This window comes from Lathyrus oleraceus, chromosome 2 (genome assembly GCF_024323335.1).
Source record: "Lathyrus oleraceus cultivar Zhongwan6 chromosome 2, CAAS_Psat_ZW6_1.0, whole genome shotgun sequence".
NCBI lineage: Eukaryota > Viridiplantae > Streptophyta > Magnoliopsida > Fabales > Fabaceae > Lathyrus > Lathyrus oleraceus.
In genome coordinates this window covers 484,772,558-484,795,841 of record NC_066580.1, presented here as the reverse complement: position 1 = coordinate 484,795,841, position 23,284 = coordinate 484,772,558, and the positions used below count along the sequence as shown (strand labels likewise).

At 38.8% G+C, this 23,284-nt stretch overlaps 1 protein-coding gene and 1 long non-coding RNA gene across 7 annotated transcripts in view; one reads left to right on the top strand and one right to left on the bottom strand.

The window, feature by feature from the left end:
- The window catches only part of LOC127120730 (uncharacterized), a 50,816-nt gene that overhangs the window by 6,547 nt on the left and 20,985 nt on the right, over nt 1-23,284 (bottom strand). For 5 of the 6 annotated variants that reach the window (XM_051051262.1, XM_051051258.1, XM_051051257.1 and 2 more), the window contains exon 1: nt 897-1,341. The exons of the other annotated variant lie outside the window; for it this stretch is intronic. The gene's annotated coding sequence lies outside the window, so the exon portion shown is untranslated. Of the gene's footprint in view, nt 1-896; nt 1,342-23,284 lie in introns of those variants that run through there. 6 annotated transcript variants of the gene reach the window in all.
- LOC127120733 (uncharacterized) lies at nt 12,173-14,370 on the top strand. Its single transcript, XR_007803243.1, has 5 exons — nt 12,173-12,313; nt 12,498-12,601; nt 12,702-13,281; nt 13,446-13,752; nt 13,856-14,370. It is a non-coding gene; the product is annotated as an uncharacterized LOC127120733 (long non-coding RNA).

Here is a 23,284-nt window from a genome sequence, read left to right as displayed (position 1 = left end):
GTCCTAACTCCGGTTACATCATCATTGTATAATTGTGTTTTGAGCAAGAATAGAAAAGAATCATAATTACCATTGATTCTCATATTTGTTTATCGATAATCATGATTTATTTTAATTTCTCAATTCAATTGCACAAGCTCTTTGAAATCAATGTTGAAGCTATTTGAACTAGTATTTGGTTTGAAAACGAATTTCAACAAGAACTTTCTTGTTGGAATAAATGTTAAGGAAGATTGGTTAACATTCACGGTTGATTGCTTAAATTACAAAGTCTACAACACCGATGTGTGTTAATCCTAAAAGACATTCCACTACAACCGGTGGTAGTGACAGTGGAAAAGGACAATTTCATGGTGATCAAGTAAAAAATTTAACAATAAGGGACATGGTGGCTCTTAAAAAGTCAGTGTTGTCCGCTCTCGTGATATATTTCCTTTCCTTTTTTCAAAGCTTCATCAAGAAAATGGTTGTGTATAGTTAAAATGAATCAAATAGATTATGGTGTAAGGTTTTAATCAATAAATATGTAAATCTTTTAGAAGTTAAGAGAGATAGTAGATATAAGGGGTCGTTATAGTGAAGAGACATCAAAACTTTGTATGAAGGAAAATATGGGAGATGAGAACGAATCGATTTTCAGATAGATTTGCTCAAAGGTCATATTCAAGCTGGTCTTGGAGAGAAATAGTATCAAATACTTATATGGCGAAGGTGAAAGATGCATGTCACAAACTATGATACCTATAATGTCATTTTTTCAAAACTTAAAAAGCTTCTATGCAAGCTTCTAATTTCAAAATTATCGGAATTCTAATTTAACAACAAAATTAAGAGATCCTAATCACTAATTTAAAAAAACCCTAAATTAACAAAACGTTAAAATCAAGATATATCACCTTAATGGTTTCAATGTTGAAGATGAATGCTTCTAAATCGACAAGAAATCGCAAAGTAGAACGCAAAATCACACCCGAAATTGACACAATATCACAGGTGGAAGCATGAGCGAGTATGGTGCACTGTTGCAGAAGAAGAATACCACGTGATTGTGAAAGGAAGAGACTAAGATTGAAGGTGGTGGTGTGGTCGTTCCGTCGCCGGCAGTGGTGGTTTGGTTGTTCCGTCGCCGGCAGTGGTGGCGTGGAAGTAACTTAGAAGCGTGAAAGAAAATGAGATGAGAGAATCCAGGGTTAGAGAGAAGTGAAAAATTAAATTATGACATAAAAATAAATTTGCCCTTTCACACTGCATCCACTTGGACCTTTTTTTCATTATCTTTTCCTACACAAGTCATACTCTCTCTAAAGCTTCAAATGAACTTAATTTTTGTTATACCCTTTTCCTACGGAAGTCATACTAATTTATGATATGGAAGGATATATAATCAACCAACTCTATTTGAAATTATTATTTTAATAGTTGAAGATCTTGACACGATAAAGAAGAGAGATATAATCATGTAAACAAAAGGAGGAGAACTACACAGAATTAATGAGCTTCATGTAAGTTATTTGAGTTATCAATATCCTTTGATTTTTCTCTATGGAGAAGATGGTTATAGGCCGAACATAGTTCATAGAGACTTGAATATCTTTTAAGACAACAAGAGAAATAAACTTACAATTAGAAAGTGGTTGACATTTCGCATCCAAAACAGATCATGTGAAGCTAACACTTTGTTGGCTTCAAGAAGACTTTTTCAATAATTTTTTATTGATGGTTACACAATGTTAAAGTCTTAAAGATTACAATGGATTCGTGAAAATCAACCAAAGTTAAAGGTTTCAAAGTACAAAAGTCTTAACGAAGAAGGTGATCAAAGTCACACTCATGGTTCCACCACAGGAAAAATAGTGGTCTTGCCTTCTACTTATGTAGGTAGGAGGAGGTTCATGGATCAATTGGACTATGATGGAATATTTATTTGTAGCAAGGTGTGGTTTCCTGATTTGTTTAGAACATTCACTTACAATTCGAATTGGCCTGAAATACAAAGAATATTAAGACCTGTTGGACTAAATGCACAAGATCATCCTGATGTGATATCGATGATATTTAAAATTAAGTTTGAACAGCTTCTATCAGATTTGACTAAGAAGAGGGTGTTATGCAAGGTGCTTGCATGTAAGTTTTTATTTCTCTCCCTTACTTTTCAATTTGTTTGAAATTGCTACAAATGACTTTTTACTTTCTTATATATTTCTAGATATGTACACCATTGAGTTTCATAAGAGAGAGTTGTCACATGCACATATTTTGATATTTTTGGATCCTTCTAACAAGTATCCAAAACCTGAAGACATTGATAAAGTAATTAATGTTGAAGTGCACAATCCTTTGAAGGAACCAAAGTTGTACAACTTGGTTAAAACTCATATGGTTCATGTGTTGGTGTAAGCCCTAGAGGCCAATACATTTTGGTACTTGTATCGAATAATAAAAGGCATTCTCTTTATTATGGTTGATTAATAAAGTCCCTGGAATAGATAGTCCGTTTAATGTATTAAGTGTGACTTAATCATGAGAACACATTGAACATAAGGACACTATTCCTAAAGTATCCGTAGTCGAGCTTTAGTGTGAAGTGGGATAACATTAAAGCATTAAGACTATTATGTTTGTAGACTGATGATCACATCTCATGGATCATGGATAAAGAGTTATCAAGTCTTAAACATAGGTATGAATATTAGGAGTAATATTTATATCGGATTGACCCGCTATGAGAATACTATATAGAACGTTATGCAAAGTGTCATAAGTTATTCTCATGGTGATAATAGTGTATTCCACTCTTCGACCTGAAACCACTATGGATCCTAGGTGTGGAGTCGAGTGCTTTATTGCTGATCCAACGTTGTCCGTAACTAGATAACCATAAAGACAGTTGATGGGTACTCCACGAAGCATGCTGAGGGACATGAGTGACCTAGATGGAATTTGCTCATCCTGCATAACAGGATAAATGTCTACGGGCCCAATATTGAACTGGACAAGGATGACACGGTCTATACCTTGTGTTCAATATAGACATAAGGGCAAAAGGGTAATTATACACATAATTATTATCACAGAAGGAATTGTCAGATCACATGATATTTTCGTGTCTTGGATAGCAGTGATGTGTTGCTAGATACCGCTCACTGTTTATTATGTTAAATACATGATTTAATATAATTGCCAACGCCGCGAAAACCTACAGGGTCACACACAAAGGACGGATTGATGAGAGATAGAGTAACTAAGGAATATCGTAAGGTACGGTGCCCTTAAGTGGATTATAGAACATCGTAAGGTACGGTGTACTTGAGTAGAATACGAAATATGGTAAGGTACCATGGGCTTAAGTGATTTTGGGCATATTATAAGATATGGGCCAAAATACACTTAAGTGGGCTTTTAGCTTGAAGCCCACACAAGTGGTTCTATAAATAGAACCCTTGTGCAGAAGCACTAAGTGCGGTTGCATTCTTTTCGTTTTCTCTCTCTCTCTCTCTCTCTTACTCAAAGCCTTCATTCGTACCAGCTAGCACTGAGATTGAAGGAAACCGTTCGTGTGGACTGAGTAGAGACGTTGTCATCGTTCAACGTTCGTGATCGTTTAGTGGATCTGCATCAAAGGGTTTGATCGTCACAAGAGATTTGCATCAAAGGGTTTTGATCGTCAGAAGAGATCTTCACCAAAGGTTTCAACCGTCATAACAGGTAAATATTCTATCACTGATCATGACCATTCGTAAGGATCTCTAAAGGAGAAAATTTTAATTTCCGCTGCGTTTTGGACCGCAATTCTCCTTCAGTGGTATCAGAGCCACTTACGAAACCATGAATCGGATAGCTGTTTAATTTCTGTATTAATATGATTAAAAGACAGAAAGAATCAATTAATTAAACGGGCAATTAAATTTGGCATCATGAGTGTATAAGTTGGATGATTGATGTTGACTATGCTTCGGAATCCGACATTAGTATGGTGAAGCAGCGATACATCGATCGTCCATAGGTTACGCAATTGAGACCGATCAACTTATATATGATATAAGTAATCCTAATGCAAAATACGGTATATGTGATATATTGTTTCTGTTTCGTTCATTCGAACACTAAATGATTGTTTTCCTTTGAGCGATCAATGGTCATTTGCTTCGGAATCCGACATTAGTATGGTGAAGCAATGACCTGTTGATCAATCATACTGAATCAACAATCGAGGTGTGTTTGACGGTCTGAAATTGGCGCATTAGGGTTGGTGACGGCGCAAGGGTTGTGCCGTCAAGGAGTCAAAGAGTTGTGAATTTAGGGCTTTTGGAACACGTCTGTTGACTGTTTCAAAGTTTGTTATTTTGGCTGCGTGAAGCTCGTGTGACGAGCGTGTTGACTGTTTCAAAGTCTGTTATCTTGGCCGCGTGAAGCTCGTATGACGAGCGTAACAAGCGTAACAAGATGGATTCGTGACGAGCGTAACAAGATGCGTAACGATCGTAACAAGATGCGTGACGGTCGTAACACGCTGCGTGACGCCCGTGACGGTCGTAACAAGGACGTGACGGTCATCACATGCCTTGTGACGGTCGTCACACACACAGAGTGGGGTTTCTGTTTTGAGTACGCAAGGGTTGTGTTGATGCAAAACAATGTCCATTTCAAATGAATTGTTCATTAAAATTTTGGACAGGGGCGCTGCCCCTCCAACCCCGCAAGGGCGCTGCCCCTTGACCCCGTCCGCTGATCGGTCAGCGGAACCACCGGCTAACTCTGCGTAGTGTGATCGGTCGCCGAAATTTATTTTGGTTTTAATTAATTAAAGGAATTAAAATTTAATAATAACAATGTGTTTATTATTATTGCCTCGTGGTGATCAGTTATGGCCTTAGTTGTCCTTTATTTTGTTTTGGATTTTTAAATACGACCTGCGTGTCGTGCCTCTCCTTTTGATCTCTTAATGTAACTTCTTTTCTCATCTCAATCCCTCGTATGTAAAACGAGTTTCTTCTGGAATGTAATGTTATGAAGAAAGAGAAGAAGACAATGTTATGAAGAAAGAGAAGATTTCAATATCAAAAGAGGACAATCTTGAAGATCTTGCTTGGAGAAGCTTAGAGAAGAATTCAATATTAAAGGAGGACAACCTTGAAGATCTTGCTTGGAGAAGCTTAGATCGTTGTAGGTTAGCTTAGGTTCTCTCATTGGCTTGGGAGAACAATTGCGCTAGGGGCCATAACTGTTTCATTTTGTTTGTATGTATGTTGATGCATGTGAGAGACGATTTATATGATAAACAAGCCGGTGAGATCATAACAATTGCAATTCCCTCAAACTAAAATATTAAGTTTATGCTTTCCAAGTTTTAGCACTCATCAAGACTAGTATCGAATAATGTAGGTTTCGCCAAAGCGAAGTGCATGTTCTATATTGGTAAGGTGCGATGGGATAATTGTAATATCCAACTGCTAAAACAATGGGTCAAACTTAACTAAACAAATTATGATGATATTATATATGTTTGCCTTCCAAGTTTTAGCACTCATCAAGACTAGTATCGGATAATGTAGGTTTCGCCAAAGCGAGGTGCATGTTCTATATTAGTAAGGTGCGATGGGATAATTGTAATATCCAACTGCTAAGACAATGGGTCAAACTTAATTATAATAAGATCATATATGTTTTAGAAGCAAGAGTTGGGAATAATCCATATGATGGATTGGAATAAGGAGTTATTCACCCAACTGAAATTTTCGAGAGTTGTATGAGATACAACTGGAAGGAGTTCCTACCTAAATAACCTAGTTTTGTGTAATCCGCCTACGCGGACTTAGAACGAAGTGAAATATGGATCTCGACCCACTAGAAAATCTTCCAACGGAATTTTCCGAATCAAATGATGAGGGTCATTTGTTTTGAGTAAAATAGTGGGAGCATATTTGATTAAAGGCCTAATTAAATATGTCAATGATACTTATATTTTCTTAATTCTTATGTAGATTACCATGACAACAAACACCTCTAAAACATCTTGCGATCAATCCTTGACAAGGAAAAATTGTCTGGGACAAATTTCCTGGATTGGCATCGAAACCTGAGGATTGTCCTCAAACATGATAAAAAGCTGTATGTCTTGGAGACTCCTGTTCCTGAAGAGGAACCTCCTAGTTCTGCACCTAAGGCAGAAAGAGATGCTTATAAGAAGCATGTCGATGATGCCAATGAAACTGCTTGTCTCATGCTAGCTACCATGAACTCAGAATTGCAAAAGCAACATGAGAACATGTCAGCGTTCGATATGATCGAACACCTGAAGCTGCTCTATCAAGAGCAAGCAAGGCATGAGAGGTTTGAAGTTTCAAAAGCCCTTTTCCAAAGCAAGTTAACTGAGGGAGCCCCTGTAGGTCCCCATGTACTCAAGATGATTGGGTATGTGGAAAACCTTGAGAGATTGGGTTTTCCCCTCGAAAAGGAACTTGCGACTGATTTGATCTTGCAATCGTTGCCAGATAGTTTCAGTCAATTTGTCCTAAATTTCAATATGATTGATATGGACAAATCTCTTCCTGAACTGCTCGCCATGTTAAGAACTGCCGAGCAGAATCTGAAGTCAAAAGGGAAGTCCATTCTGATGATCGGAAATGGAAAGAGACAGAACAAAAGGCCCACCAAGCAGGGTGATAAAGGGAAAGGCAAGGAAGTTGCCAAACCCAGACCCACCGTTGATGCTTTGAAGCCTAATGGAGGTATAGCAAAAGAAGGCACCTGCTTCCATTGCGGTAAGACCGGACACTGGAAGAGAAACTGCCCAAAGTACCTGGAAGATAAGAAGAATGGAGTAGAGACTTCAACTTCAGGTATTTTTGTTATTAATTCATCTACTTCTGCATCATGGGTATTAGATACTGGATGCGGTTCTCACACTTGTACAAATGTGCAGGGGCTGAAAGGGAGTAGAGATTTGGCAAAAGGTGAAGTTGACCTACGAGTTGGCAATGGAGCAAAGGTTGCTACTTTAGCCGTAGGATCTTATGTATTGACTTTACCTAGTGGTTTTATAATTCAGTTAGAGAACTGTTATTATGTACCTGCAATTAGCAGGAATATTATTTCCATTTCTTGTTTGGACAAGTTTGGTTTTTCATTTATAATAAAGAACAATTGTTGCTCAATTTATTTGAATGATATATTCTATGCTACTGCACAAATGAGCAATGGACTGTATGTCCTTGATCTCGAAATGCCTAATAATAACATTAATACTAAAACGGTGAAACCTAACGAGTTAAAACCGACTAGGTAAGAATATTAAAACCCTTCGATCAGATCGAGGTGGTGAGTATTTAAGCCTAGAGTTTGATGACCATCTGAAAGAGTGTGGGATACTATCCCAACTCACTCCTCCTGGAACACCCCAATGGAATGGTGTATCTGAGAGAAGAAATCGAACCCTGTTAGACATGGTCCGATCCATGATGAGTCACGCCGATCTTCCATACTCCTTTTAGGACATTGACAGCAGCTTACACACTTAACCATGTTCCATCCAAAAGGTTGAGAAGACACCATATGAGATATGGAATGGTAAGAAACCACATATGTCTTACATAAAGATTTGGGGTTGCGAGGTTTATGTGAAACGACAAATTTCAACTAAGCTTGAGCCCAAATCTGACAAATGCTTATTTGTGGGGTATCCTAAAGAAACAAAAGGGTATTACTTCTACAATTCTTCTGAGGGCAAAGTGTTTGTCGCTCGAACTGGAGTTTTCCTAGAAAAGGATTTTTATTTCCAAAGGAACCAGTGGGAGGAAAGTAGAGCTTGAAGAAATTCAAGAATCACAAAGCATCGACACACCTATGGAGGAATTGGAGCAGGAAACACAAGTAGTTGTGTAAGAGCAACCTGCTCAAGTAGAACAAGACCAGCGTAGGTCAGGCAGGATACGTCACCTACCTGAGATATATGGATATCTGATCAAGGTGATGTATTACTCATGGATCAAGATGAGCTTGTGACCTACTCATGGAATCTTCATTTTGATGAAACAGTAAAACAATATGGATTCATCAGGAACGAAGATGAGCCTTGTGTCTACAAGAAGGTTAGTGGGAGCATGATCGTATTCCTGGTATTATATGTAGATGACATATTACTTATTGGAAACGATATCCCTACCCTGCAACAAGCAAAGTCTTGGGTGGGGAAATGCTTATCTATGAAGGACCTAGGTGAAGCAGCCTATATATTAGGAATTAGAATCTATAGAGATAGATCATAAAATGCTCGGCCTGAGTCAGAGTACATAGACAAGGTGCTGAGACGCTTTAATATGAATGATTCCAATGGTTATGTGTTTTGCTTAAATGGTGGCGCTGTGAGCTTGAAAAGTTCAAAGCAAGATACAGTTGCTGATTCTACAACCGAGGCCGAGTATATTGCTGCCTCAAGTGCAGCAAAAGAAGTTGTTTGGATCAAAAAGTTCATTAGTGAACTTGGCATAGTCCCTAGCATTGTGGATCCCATTGGTATCTATTATGATAACAATGGTGCTATCGCACAAGCTAAGGAGCCTAGATCTCACCGACGATCCAAACACATACTTAGACGTTGTGTGAGAATATGCAGAGTACCTACACTTGACAATATAGTTGATCCACTGACAAAGCCTCTTGCGCAGCAGAAGCATGATGGCCATACTAGATCAATGGGCATACGGGGTATGCCTGATTGGCTCTAGTGCTAGTGGGAGATTGTTGGTGTAAGCCCTAGAGGCCAATACATTTTGGTACTTGTATCGAATAATAAAAGGCATTCTCTTTATTATGGTTGATTAATAAAGTCCCTGGAATAGATAGTCCGTTTAATGTATTAAGTGTGACTTAATCATGAGAACACATTGAACATAAGGACACTATTCCTAAAGTATCCGTAGTCGAGCTTTAGTGTGAAGTGGGATAACATTAAAGCATTAAGACTATTATGTTTGTAGACTGATGATCACATCTCATGGATCATGGATAAAGAGTTATCAAGTCTTAAACATAGGTATGAATATTAGGAGTAATATTTATACCGGATTGACCCGCTATGAGAATACTATATAGAACGTTATGCAAAGTGTCATAAGTTATTCTCATGGTGATAATAGTGTATTCCACTCTTCGACCTGAAACCACTATGGATCCTAGGTGTGGAGTCGAGTGCTTTATTGCTGATCCAACGTTGTTCGTAACTGGATAACCATAAAGACAGTTGATGGGTACTCCACGAAGCATGCTGAGGGACATGAGTGACCTAGATGGAATTTGCCCATCCTGCATAACAGGATAAATGTCTACGGGCCCAATATTGAACTGGATAAGGATGACACGTGTCGCACCTCGATTTATGGGGATACAACTTCAAAGCGAAGCGCGATCGCACGCTCGCAATGATGGACTGAACAGAGTCGCCACCGAACTTTATTTATTCCTAAAAAGGAAAGGGGAAATATCGATAAAACCCAGGACAAAAGAAAGGATAAGATATGGTCATCGCAACCAATATCAGGGTTCGGGAGTCGATTACGCAAGGGGAAGGTATTAGCACCCCTCACGTCCGTTGTACTCAACGGGAACCATTAGGTCAGTTGTGTGCGTTAATGTTAGTTTGAAATATTAGGCTTTTCAAATTATTAGGTGGGAAAGAAAGAATAAAAGAAAGCAAAATGTTTTAGGATTTTTTAACGAAGGACTAAACCTAAGTTTTTTATTAGTGGGCCTGACAAGATTTACAAATCCTGCTCCTACGTATCTCAAAAGAGAAATCAAGGCTTACGTAGTTCTGGGTAGAAAAATGTTTGTTTGTTAGTCGATTTTAGCGAAAGCTATACTGTATTAATCGACGAAAACATTGTTTTACCCAAAACAGATGAGGAGTGGACGCATACCACACATCGAACGGATTTATAAATCTACATTCGGAAAAGCGTCATTTATCTCTATTCAACAATCGTGGCCGAAACATTGTTTTATATCACTTAAGACAATATATCTTTCATTTATGGAAAAGGTTTTTGATTAATCGCACGGCGGCGAGAAAAGAGTCTGATCGGTTGGATGTATTTTGAGTGATGGCGAGAACTTGGATGAGCGAGATATACATCTCGAATCCTAGCCTCAGGAGTGCACGGTATACACCATGTTCCATTTCCATCTTTATCGAAAAAGTATTAAAGTAGGAATTAGGTATTTTGGAATTTTGAAAGACGAGTACTTATGACCTACAAGCTCTTACGGCTTGGGTCTAATACTCGGGACTACGTCTGGACATTCCACCCAGGCAGTCTGTTTCTTTCCAATATTGCTAAGAAAATGATTCGGATATTTATGAATGTTTTGGAGGGAAGACGAATATTTATGGCTTGCAAGCTCTTACAGCTTGAGCATAATATTCGGGATTACGACTGGATATTACATCCAGGCAATCTTTTTCTTCCAACTTTATTAAGAAGGTGATTTGAATTTGGAGTGTGAAAGAGAAGACGAATATTTATGGCTTGCAAGCTCTTACAGCTTGAGCCTAATATTCGGGATTATGACTGGATATTCCCTCCAGGATAATCTTTTTCTTCACGCTTTATTTATAAAACGATTTGAATATTAGAGTGTTAAAGAGAAGACGAATATTTATGGCTTACAAGCTCTTACAGCTTGAGCCTAATATTCGGGATTACGACTGGATATTACATCCAGGCAATCTTTTTCTTCCAACTTTATTTAGAAAACAATTTGAATATCTGGAATGTTAAGAGAAGACGAATATTTATGGCTTACAAGCTCTTACAGCTTGAGCCTAATATTCGGGATTACGACTGGACACTCCATCCAGGTAACCTTTTTCTTCCAACTTTATTTAGAAGGTGATTTGAGGTATTTACGGATATTTTGGCGAGAAGACGAATATTTATGACTTACAAGCTCTTACAGCTTGAGCCTAATATTCGGGATTACGACTGGATATTACATCCAGGTAATCTTTTTCTTCCACGCTTTATTAAGAAGATGGTTTGAGATATTTACAGGTGTTTTGGAGAGAAGACAAATATTTATGGCTTACAAGCTCTTACAGCTTGAGCCTAATATTCGGGATTACGACTGGACATTACATCCGGGTAACCTTTTTCTTCACGCTTTATTAAGAAAATGATTTTTGAATATTAAATTAAAACAAATAAAGTACCGAGGTTTGAAATTATTGGAAGTTAAGTTGATGTTGCTTAAGAGCTCATTGTAAGAAGGCCCAAGAGTAAGCCATGTGAGGTTGATGGCGATGCTTAAAAAGCAATCGACTTACAAGGGTGTGAAAAAGGGCTCGACGTTGAATCGAGAAAAATATGATTTTTATAATTTTAAAATGGTTTTGAATGAATGATGCAATTAAAAGAAAAATACAAGTCATATTATTAAACAATAAATAAAAAAGGAAATATGAATAATAAAGCATAAATATAAAGAAAATGTTAAAAGAAAAAAACTACGCCTAGGGGAATTGAACCCATTACACTAAAGATCTAGAAGTCACTCCCCTCCACCAGACCACTTACTAACTAATCATTATTTTAGAACTAACTTAAATATATAAACTAAGATAAATTAAAAAAAGAATTTAAAAACCAAAAAAAAAACTAATAAATAGGAAACTAGTGGACTACCCTAATTAAACCTAATCAAACTTAAAAATCCTAATTAATCAGTATTTTATTCTAAACCTAAATCTAATTTAAATTTCTAATTATATCCTACAAAATCTAATTAACCCAAATCCTAATTGATATTAAATCTTAAATAAATAAATAAAATGAGAACAGAATGCCTAAGCCCAGAATCGAACTGGTGACCTAATGGGAGATGGGAAGAGTCTCAGCCACCAGGCCAAAGGCGGTTAGTTAGAAGAAATCTTCACCCAACAGAATAAGACACAAATTAAATGAAGAAATTTCAATAAAAAAAATAAAAAAAGAAAAAGGCCCACGAACGAATGGCCTACATGGGAAACCCTTGGGCTTGGGACGCGGGTTAGGAGCTCCGGGTCGGAACTCAACTGACCCGCCTGAACTAAAATACAAGGAAAAAAACCCTCCTTTGATGAAAACCCTAACGGCCGCCGCTCTCTCTCTCGCGATGCTCTCTCACTCTCCTGCGCCTCACTCTCCGTCTCACTCTCTCTTCGTCTCACTCTCTCTAACAACTACTTCCAGAAAGATTCAAGCCAAAAGAATCTCACCTTCGGTTGCGGCTACGGTGATGATGGAGTTTAAAGCTTCACTATTTCGCCTCCCTCTTCCAGGTATGTTCGTGGTGTTTAGGTTTTTTGCTTAGAAGTTTTCGCCGCTCTTTTTGAATCCTCTTTCTGACTAGGGTTTTTGCTTTTGAAATTTTTGATTTAGGGTTTTTTAAGCTTTCGCCGCTTTTCTCCTTCGTGTTTTTTCGAATCCTCTACTCATTCTCTCCGCTTCCTATTTATCTCCCAGATTAGGGTTCAGATTGATGCTCAAAGGTTCCAAAGGAGAAAGTTCCAGGGTTGCTTTTTGATGCTCAGAGATGATTGCCCTGTTTGATCATTGGACTCGGAAAGGTAATCTGAACATAACCTTTCTTCTTGAACTTTGTCTTGATCCCATTTTGGGTATTTCGGATTTTAATACTTTGACTGATTATTTCAACTTTTACCGCAGTGAAAATTTTGAACATCTGTTTCGATTCTTTGCACGACCCTGTTGGTGCGACTTCAATGGGAATTTGCTGCACTTCCTGTTGTTTTAGCTCAAGGAAAACATCACCCAGTACATTTGCCACAACCTCTGAATGCTCATGGTTCCATCTTTGAGTTTGGAAAATGACAATGAAATTTCTTCTCTAGAATGCTTCTGCACTAGCAACTGTACTCCTGATTCAGCACTGACTCGAATGCACAATCCTCAAAGCCTCTTTGTGTTCGTCACAGTTTGAACATGGGAAGTAAGAAAATACCAAAGACAAGCATGAAACATCGAAAATTTGCGGTATTGTGCAAGTTAATCATCTTGGTCATTCAAATTGAATCTTCATTGTTTTCTGCAGGTTAATGGCTTGGAACTGGAAATTTGCATCTGCTGTAGAAGATTTTGCACAAACACAGTCATATCCGCGGTGCATTGTTTATTCGTCGGCACTCGCTGCTTCAGCGGATCAAACACTGTATACTGAATTGCAGTCATTGAGGTCAGAAGCAGGGAAACGCTAAGGCCGTCGAATATATCACTCCATGAGCCCTCGGTAAGAGTTTTCAGTAGTCCTTTAGACTTTCCAAAGGCACTTGTCTGCATCCTTGAAGAGGTTGTATCCAAGGGCTGAGTTGTAACGGCTGTGACAGCCCCAACAGCAGCAGCAATTAACAAGTTTGCTCTTGTTCCAATGGATTTATATCCACTTTTTTCCAGGTACAGCCTTTTGCAATACCAACATCGTAAATGAAAGTCTATCTATGACAGATATAATATACAAAAACTGCTGAGCTGCTCCAATAGCAAAAACAACACCCCAGAAAAACTGGTGAGCCCAAAAACACAAAACACTGATGACAGCAAGATAAGTGGTAAGAATGTGGACAGACACCTTCATCATCTGGATAGCACGCGAACCCAACAACAACAACCAACTCCATCCAAGGGCAGTCCCAACACCGCCGGCAACAGCATAGAGTGGCCAGTAATCATCTGTCAAACCAACCTGATCCTCCATGAAGCGGTATGTGTGCTTGTCAATGTCAAGCCGGTTCTTTTTCTTGAATCTGTTAACGCCTGATGTTAGTTTTCACCTGATCTGATTGTTGGCTTGGTGGAAATCGCAGGTGGTTTTGGAGAGGGTTCTAATGCTCTATCGGCATCATTGGAAGTACGTGGAATCAAGGAGTCCCACTTGCATATGATGCTACAAAGAATTGAGATATCCTTCAAAGAATTAAGATTGCAGCAATTATGTTTACTGTCCTACTTCTGTCTGTATGGTTAATTTGAACACATCCATGGCCTCAACATCTTTTACGGTTCAGCTTGGGAGAAATGAAGTTGAGAACGAAGATGCGTATATGAGATATTGGGACCATTTACTTGTGCACGGTGTGACTGTATATGAGACGATGAACTACAAGATGTCTGTGCAGCAAGATAACTTGGTTGTAGTAGTGCTTATGAGTGAGGGTGCTGTTGTGGATCCTGAAAAGGTTGGAATGTTTGAGAAGAGTACAGAGGCCCGCTTGGTATATGTGCTGTTTGTGAAGGGCTTGCACCTTTGATTGATGAATATGATGATTTCTATAAATGATGATCTTGATGTAATTTGAAAACCATAATCATATTTGTGAAATCCGACCAATTCATTTGTCCCTTCTATGTAACCACTGTTGACTTTAGCCAATGAAACCGTTGTGGTATCCTTAAGAGCTCCAAGTGCTTTTCTCAAACTATTATGCGTTCCACCATACATGTTGTTGTTTTTTTTTGTTATGATATTTAACAGTGGCTGTTGGCGCCCTATTATGCCATTATTGCCTTTTTTATGGATATGCAAATGAACATAAAATGTGGATAATTGAGAAGTTGGTTTATAAAATGGAAAGGATTTTTAGGCATAATCCAAAACTAACTTAAATATCAATTTAAATAATAATAACAAATCAGTTAAAAACCAAATTAAAAATCAAATTAATTTATAATTCATTTAAAATTACTTGGATATCAACTCTAACATTCATTTTGGAAATAAAAATCGATTAGAGTTTTAATCATTAGTAAAAATAAACAATTAAGATTAAATTGACAATTGAAATTAAACTTAATTTGAAATTAAAATCAAATTAAAAATAAAAAGAGTCAAGATATTAAAATCCATTTTATACTGATGGATGTATGCAAATGCAAAGATAAAAGAAAAAATGGAAAAATTTCAGGATCAAAATCGGGGTATGACAGTTGCCCCTATTTAAGTATCTTCAACTAGAGAATATGAAGCAGTACACTCTTCATATGATCATAGTGGGAGATGATTAAATACTAAGAAGACCCGGATTTTGATCCTGAATCCCCATGACATGATGTGATATGATATGATATGCCATGATATGCCATGATATGCATGGATATGCATGGATGCATGATTCTTTTTTTTTTGTAATTTTATCTGCTAGGGATATGGTGGACCCTTGACGGGAAGTGCTACCAGACAGACCAAAACTGTGGGGAATACTGATGATCCACAGGGAGACAGACAAATGGTAAAAAAAACAAACTTGCTGGGGAACACTGTCCTGCTGGAGAATCAGACACACACTGGGGAGTATTCAAAGTGAGATTTGATAAACGACACTTAGAATACAAGGGATTTCGGTAGTAAGTTCACATATGACTTACCAGACTTGAATAAGGAAGAAAATACATAATAGATTCAGACACAACAAAACAGGTTCATATATGACCTGATAATGCTGGGGGATAATCAAGGAGAAAACTCTTCAGAACAGGTTCATGTATGACCTGACACCGGAATAAGGGGGTTCAACAACAGGTTCATACATGACCTGAATGGTATTGAACAAACAGAGAAAAAAAATCTTCAGAGCAGGTTCAAGTACGACCTGACACCGGAATAAGGGTTCAACAACAGGTTCATACATGACCTGAATGGTATTGAACAAACAGAGAAAAATCTTCAGAGCAGGTTCAAGTATGACCTGACACCAGAATAAAAGCTCAACAACAGGTTCAAACATGACCTGAACAGTATTGAACAAAAATTGGAAAAACTCTTCAGAGCAGGTTCAAGTATGACCCGACCCCGGAATAAAAAGGTTCAACAACAGGTTCATACATGACCTGAATAGGATTGAACAAAGAATCTTCAGAGCATGTTCAAGTATGACCGGACCCCGGAATAAAAGGGTTCAACAACAGATTCATACATGACCTGAATAGGATTGAACAAAGAATCTTCAGAGCAGGTTCAAGTATGACCGGACCCCGGAATAAAAAGGTTCAACAACAGGTTCATACATGACCTGAATAGGATTGAACAAAGAATCTTCAGAGCAGGTTCAAGTATGACCGGACCCCGGAATAAAAAGGTTCAACAACAGGTTCATACATGACCTGAATAGGATTGAACAAAGAATCTTCAGAGCAGGTTCAAGTATGACCGGACCCCGGAATAAAAAGGTTCAACAACAGGTTCATACATGACCTGAATAGGATTGAACAAAGAATCTTCAGAGCAGGTTCAAGTATGAACGAACCCCGAAATAAAAAGGTTCAACAACAGGTTCATACATGACCTGAATAGGATTGAACAAAGAATCTTCAGAGCAGGTTCAAGTATGACCGGACCCCGGAATAAAAAGGTTCAACAACAGGTTCATACATGACCTGAATAGGATTGAACAAAAAAAAAAACTCTTCAGAGCAAGTTCAAGTATGACCTGACCCCGGAATAGAAGGTTCAACAACAGGTTCATACATGACCTGAATAGGATTGAACAAAAAATCTTCAGAGCTGGTTCAAGTATGACCGGACCCCGGAATAAAAAGGTTCAATAACAAGTTCACACATGACCTGAATAGGATTGAACAAAAAATCTTCAGAGCTGGTTCAAGTATGACCGGACCCCGGAATAAAAAGGTTCAACAACAGGTTCATACATGACCTGAATAGGATTGAACAAAGAATCTTCAGAGCTGGTTCAAGTATGACCGGTCCCCGGAATAAAAGGTTCAACAACAGGTTCATACATGACCTGAATAGGATTGAACAAAAAATCTTCAGAGCTGGTTCAAGTATGACCGGACCCCGGAATAGAAGGGTTCAATAACAGGTTCACACATGACCTGAATAGGATTGAACAAAGAATCTTCAGAGTAGGTTCAAGTATGACCGGACCCCGGAATAAAAGCTCAATAACAGGTTCATACATGACCTGAATAGGATTGAACAAAGAATCTTCAGAGCAGGTTCAAGTATGACCGGACCCCGGAATAAAAGCTCAATAACAGGTTCATACATGACCTGAATAGGATTGAACAAAGAATCTTCAGAGTAGGTTCAAGTATGACCGGACCCCGGAATAAAAGCTCAATAACAGGTTCATACATGACCTGAATAGGATTGAACAAAGAATCTTCAGAGCAGGTTCAAGTATGACCGGTCCCCGGAATAAAAGTTCAACAACAGGTTCATATATGACCTGAATAGGATTGAACGACAGGTTCATATATGACCTGACAATGGATAAGAGTTCAATAACAGGTTCATATATGACCTGAATAGGATTGAACAAACAGAGAAAAAACTTCAGTACAGGTTCAAGTATGACCTGACACCGGAATAACAACAAATGGAGTCTGACCGTAAGCAATGGACTACAACCAGCTTTTAACGGATTTTGCCAACAACAATTGGACTTGAAAATGACTGCGAAAACCGGATGTTGGTTTAAGGATACCAAAGACAAATTGGAATTAGAGGTCCAAGGACATGAGGTCGACAACAAGACCTGGGTCAATGCACAATGAGCGCGAAATACCTTTCGGCTATGCATGATTTGAATTTCCTTTTATGCATGATATATGAATGATCATGATTATGGGAATGCCGACACTTGGCAGACTGGGAGTTGGTAAAGGCTTTTTATGGAAGCTCATGATTCCTCAACACCGAGAACTCAACCAAATATTTTATGATAGATGTTGTCAAAGGAGAATTCTATCCAGCTTGATAGCCACAACTTAGCCAATGAGATCCTTTTTAAGGATCAACGAATCGTGCTAGCATAGTTTTCGGGCACTCGTCTTAAACTCAACAGTTGTTGACGTATGGCAGAATTTGTTTGAGTAGTTTGAAAGCACGAAGAAAGAGGTTCTGCCCCTCTGTGGCTCATCTTGCCCCAGTTTGTTGGGTCTTTGGAAATGTTCACCTTGAAAGTGGATTTGGAAACAACTTGCCATGAGACTACCTCGAGATGGCTTGCCCCAAGTGTTTGAAACTTGCAATGGTCTAAACTTGACTAACCAAATATTGGAATGGTAGACTCTTGATTGATTGTCCTTTGGATAGCTGGACTCATTGAGCTCTGAGGTGGCTTGCCCCGGTCTAAGTCTTGAAGCAAATTACTCTTGGTTAACTGAACCTTGGAGTGATTGGACTTACTGAGCTCTGAGGTGGCTTGCCCCGGTCTAAGTCTTGAAGCAAATTACTCTTGGCTAACTGAACCTTGGAGTGATTGGACTTACTGAGCTCTGAGGTGGCTTGCCCCGGTCTAAGTCTTGAAGCAGATTACTCTTGGCTAGATGACCCTTAGGGTGATTAGCTCGAATTAACGGATGCTCAAAGTGATTTTCCCCTGACTAAACTTCTTTCACTTTATCAACTTCCTCAACTGCATATTGTTGGAATTTCTTGATGCTAAGCGTTGACTCGCAAATAAGATTGTGCATTCAAAAATGGTAATTTTAATTCCATGCTTATGCAAAAATTTGAAATCAAAGTTTATTGATATGAATGGGTGAAATACAGTGAAAGAATCGTTGATAAGAACGCAATGGTGATCAAGTCATTCACAGTATGCGAGTTGGTGCCATCAAATGATTAACAAAAATCGTTTGGAGTCAAGTTAACACAACCTTGTTATAGTATGCTTTCAAAATAAACCCTGCCTCAATTAGGTCTTTTAAGGGTTGTAACGTGGTCTGGTTCGCGGTTTTTTTTTTTTGAAACAAAAGGATATAAGGCTCAAAATTTATTTTTACCCACCCCTTCTTCTTGATGATCTCCAGATCCTATGTTCAGTTAATTCAATACACGCATTCGACTTCGAAGGTTCGAAGGTGTGATGAGGATTCAAGACGAATTTTCTTGAAATGGCAGTCACCATATTTTTTGTCGAGGATTTAATGACCTCTTTTGATTGATTTTCTTTATCCCTAATTTTGCCTGGACCGCTTCTCTGAAGCTTTTGGTCCATCGGGATGCCCTAACTTTTGCCTAAGTCATTTTGGTGGCATTTGACTTAGCGAGCTTTTTCAATCTTTTTTTTTTTAAAAGGTGTTGACTGCCACATTATTGGTGGATGAGGATCAACCAACACTAATTTTAGCTTTTCTTAACTTCTTCGACATTTCAACATGTGTGCGAAGGATAACATGTGGTTGAACCTAATTTGAGGGTGTACATATGGACGATTTTTTTGAAAGATCGAATGCACGATCAAACTATCTGAACATAACTACCCTGCCCCAGGTTAAGATTAAGGGTTTTAGATCCGAAATAAACACCAACTTCTAGGCTCAAAGTGGTTGACTAGGGATTAACTCCTTATCTCTTCAGTGTTTGGGGATTTGAAACAATGCCTTACATCATCGACAAGGTTTTACTCAAAAGCATACCACAACAATTTCAGGTGTTTCGTTTTCATCATCCTCCCTCCAATCTTTGTTAGCACAACGGTTTGATAAACAAAAGTGAATGAGAGGAGTATTTTTTTTTATCATAAAAAAACGAGTGAATACGAATGGATTAATTCAAAAGATGCATAAACATTTCATTAATCTTACCAATTCAAAGAAAACAACAATGCTTAAAAGCAATTAACAGTCAACATGCAAAGAAACTACAAAAGAAATGTTGAAACAGCCAAATGACTGCCAGCTTTAGGGAATGACTTCTTCAATCTTGATCCATTAACTTAGGGGGACACCCCTTGAGATCTTCGCACTTGTCCGATTGATGGGTTAACATTTACCACCAAGCTTCCTTCTTGAAAGGCTATGTACCTGTTGTCAATCAGCTGCTGTACTTTGGCTTTGAAAGCGTCACAGTCTTCAGTTGAGTGCCCTTCTGATCCAGCATGATATCCACATTTCTCATTTGGGTTATACCCGGGTGGGTAAGGTTGTGGAACCGACTTAAGAGACTTGGGAACCACCAACGAGTTTTGAATCAGAGGTTGTAGGAGTTGGCTATATGTCATGAGGACTGGATGTCGAGGATCATTTCTTCTTTCCAAGCCATTTTGAAACCTTAGCTGATTTTGATATCTCGGACCTTGGGCTTGTTGATTTGGATGAGGAGCAAACCAGGATTGTTGGCAATGAAGACCTGAAGGTGGTGGTTGCTGGTACAACACTTTGGGCATTGCTAACTGCTCATTTTCAGCCACTTGAAGGTTGGGATCAAAAAGCCTTTTGACATTGACAGGATGATCTTCAAATTCTTTTCCTTCAGTCTCATCGTTGAACGCAACCCTCTTGGATCCACTACTCACTTCTCGTTTTCTTTCATTGGTATGGGTCGTGATATTGGAAATCCAAGACGGTATCTCAATGCTCTTACCAGGAAACAATGATAGCTCACTAGCCACATCCCTGACATCTTCCTTGTGGAACAAAACCTTGAGGGTTTTCAAGGGTCCTTTCCCTTTCTCATTACCTGGCCCAGAAATCAAGGTATATGTACTTGAGCCTTCCTCCTTGAGTGTTGGTGACCCTATGTTAATCAATCCTTGCAGCTTGAGCTTAAAACTCTTGCATTCCTCGATGGAGTGCCCCATTGTTCCAGTATGGTATTCGCACTTGATCTTCGGGTGATCTTCTTCAAAGACTAAACTCTTCTTGTTAATCAGTCCTCGTACCAAGGCTTTTAGCGCACAGCAAGAATCTAGGTTATGTCCCAATGCCCCTTTATGGAATTCACACGTTGCATTTGGATTGTACCATGGTAGGTATGGTGACACATGTGTGAGAGCTCGAGGGGTCACCAAAGCATTCTGGATCAGTAGCGGGTAGAGCTTGCTATATGGCACCGGAATCGAGTCATTGTGATCCTTGTTCCTCTTGTTCTGATTCTGATTTTTGTTTTGAACCTGGTTTTGGTGACTTTGAGGAGCAATAGCCAGAGGATGTTGATTATGACGCCTTGAGGGAGGTCCATATACTGGTAAATGAGGAGTTGCCATATAAAATTTCCCTTGACTTGGGGTAACACCAGACGGATATGGGGTAGTAACTCCCTTTGTTGCAGCAGTGTATATTGGGTGACCCTCTTTTCTCAACAAGACTTGCAGGGTTTCTAAGACCCATCTCATTTGGCTCTTCAAAAGATTAAGTTCCTCCTTCAATACTTCTTGGCTTTTCCTTAGCTCGTCCATCATCCCCTGAGACATGGTTCTTTGCTCTTCGCGTGTTGAGAATCACTTTGCTTCACGGACAAAAGATGGATGAGTTTTTTTGGCATTTTGTCTGGAAAATGACATGCATTATGATGCGATGCAAATGCAATGAATGAATGCAAGCCATGCATATTTGTGTTTTTTCTATACACGGGTTCAAAAGTCCGAGGTACTGATAAATTTGATTGCTTTTCCAAAACGGGGTTCTCACCGGGTATGATCTAGGGTTACAAAGGTTCCTAGAGTCATGGGTCCATTAGACTGTTTGCTACCTGCGGCAACTTACTTGCCGGGCATCAACTCCATCTAAAGAATCTACTCTAAGTGAGGTTCTCGCATCGATCCAACGAGAAATACATCTCGCAGACCCACACTACGCAACCATCTTTCCTAGTTGGGCCAAGAACTAAGGTTCTACAAATGGTTCTCAGAGTCATGGATCCCAAAGAAAACATTGAAGCTTACGGCAACTTACTTGCCGAGCGACAACATTCTCTCAAGAATCTACTCTAAGTGAGGTTCTCGTACAGACCCAACGAGAAATACATCTCGCGGACCCGCACTACTCAACCTCGTCCTATCTTATGTTTTTACTCGAGACTCGGGTAAAAAGTCTTTCCCACAAGGTTTGCAATCAGAATAATCCAAGTACCAAACCATAATCGAACCAATACAGCAGATTATATCAATATGACAATAGAGATAGTACAAACAATAAAGAAAAGCCACATAGGTAAACAAACAAAGGCACACAAACGACCTAACTAGGCTTGACTCACTTAGGGATTTGTAGTCAAACCCATTCCCCAGCAGAGTCGCCATCTGTCGCACCTCGATTTATGGGGATACAACTTCAAAGCGAAGCGCGATCGCACGCTCGCAATGATGGACTGAACAGAGTTGCCACCGAACTTTATTTATTCCTAAAAAGGAAAGGGGAAATATCGATAAAACCCAGGACAAAAGAAAGGATAAGATATGGTCATCGCAACCAATATCAGGGTTCGGGAGTCGATTACGCAAGGGGAAGGTATTAGCACCCCTCACGTCCGTTGTACTCAACGGGAACCATTAGGTCAGTTGTGTGCGTTAATGTTAGTTTGAAATATTAGGCTTTTCAAATTATTAGGTGGGAAAGAAAGAATAAAAGAAAGCAAAATGTTTTAGGATTTTTTAACGAAGGACTAAACCTAAGTTTTTTATTAGTGGGCCTGACAAGATTTACAAATCCTGCTCCTACGTATCTCAAAAGAGAAATCAAGGCTTACGTAGTTCTGGGTAGAAAAATGTTTGTTTGTTAGTCGATTTTAGCGAAAGCTATACTGTATTAATCGACGAAAACATTGTTTTACCCAAAACAGATGAGGAGTGGACGCATACCACACATCGAACGGATTTATAAATCTACATTCGGAAAAGCGTCATTTATCTCTACTCAACAATCGTGGCCGAAACATTGTTTTATATCACTTAAGACAATATATCTTTCATTTATGGAAAAGGTTTTTGATTAATCGCACGGCGGCGAGAAAAGAGTCTGATCGGTTGGATGTATTTTGAGTGATGGCGAGAACTTGGATGAGCGAGATATACATCTCGAATCCTAGCCTCAGGAGTGCACGGTATACACCATGTTCCATTTCCATCTTTATCGAAAAAGTATTAAAGTAGGAATTAGGTATTTTGGAATTTTGAAAGACGAGTACTTATGACCTACAAGCTCTTACGGCTTGGGTCTAATACTCGGGACTACGTCTGGACATTCCACCCAGGCAGTCTGTTTCTTTCCAATATTGCTAAGAAAATGATTCGGATATTTATGAATGTTTTGGAGGGAAGACGAATATTTATGGCTTGCAAGCTCTTACAGCTTGAGCCTAATATTCGGGATTACGACTGGATATTACATCCAGGCAATCTTTTTCTTCCAACTTTATTAAGAAGGTGATTTGAATTTGGAGTGTGAAAGAGAAGACGAATATTTATGGCTTGCAAGCTCTTACAGCTTGAGCCTAATATTCGGGATTATGACTGGATATTCCCTCCAGGATAATCTTTTTCTTCACGCTT